Source organism: Salarias fasciatus (assembly GCF_902148845.1).
Source record: "Salarias fasciatus chromosome 23 unlocalized genomic scaffold, fSalaFa1.1 super_scaffold_20, whole genome shotgun sequence".
Taxonomy (NCBI): Eukaryota; Metazoa; Chordata; class Actinopteri; order Blenniiformes; family Blenniidae; genus Salarias; species Salarias fasciatus.
In genome coordinates, this window is record NW_021941230.1 from 8,976,126 (window position 1) to 8,977,190 (window position 1,065).

Sequence of the window (1,065 nt, forward strand, 5' to 3'; positions counted from 1 at the left end):
CCAGGCCCCATCTAACATTTTTATCTTGAATTTTGATGACAAAGACATGTAACAAGTCTGTGAAAAAAGAAAATTGCCTGGATTGCAACAGAGAATCAGTCCAGGGAAGTTTTTCTGCAGATATCCAGAGCAGAAATGACACTTGAGCAAATTGCTGTGGTACAGTAGATGCGGGTAATGGTTACATCAACACTTTTCAGCTAAATTTGGTGCAGAATCTGATTATTTGCAGAGGAATGACGTGAGGTGTTGTAGAACTTGTCTGACACACTTTACTGCACTAATACCTGTTACTCCATCCACTGTCATGCAGTCTCTTAAAGTAATGTGTAAATAATCTATTCTATTGAGGGGAAGAAATGATGCTGCTTGTTGTGAAATTTTGTGAAAAAAAATACTTTTTTGTGTGACTGTGTCAACTCAATTCGTATTTAAAGCGTCTGCCCAGTTTTGAAAAATCAAGTCATTAATTATCTGGTCAAAAATAACAAAATACAAATAATAATATTTTGCTTACACTTTCAGGGAAGGGCTCAAATAAAGTAACGCTTATAAGCAATATTTGGAGGGCATTTTATAATGAATCAATAAAACAGTAAAATATTTTTTATTTGTATCATTTGCTATTATATTGCTAATTCAATACAGACATTAAAGTTTGAGAAAAAAATTATCTTCACCATGTAGTCAACTTGTTTCCATTAATTATTGTGTATTTTGCTCCGATGTCAAGTAACGTGTAAAACTGATTTTAATGCAATTCCAAAAACACTTTAGAAACCATTAATGTAACATGAATAACAAGTAATGTAATAAAGTAAATGATCTGTGCATACAGTGGTCTCCTAATTGGCGCACATATCGATCAATCGCGCAACCATTGATGAGATTGATCGATCGCGCAAGCATCGCGACCTAGTGTTGTGATGTGAGGACTGCCCGGTGGCCCGGTGGTTCTGCAGAGCCCCTTCCCCACTTCCCTCCCCTGGCCCAGGTAGGCCAGTCGGTGGGTGTGTGGGTGGGCACCGAGTCGGGACGTCCCCGCTGATCCGGATCCGGATCCGC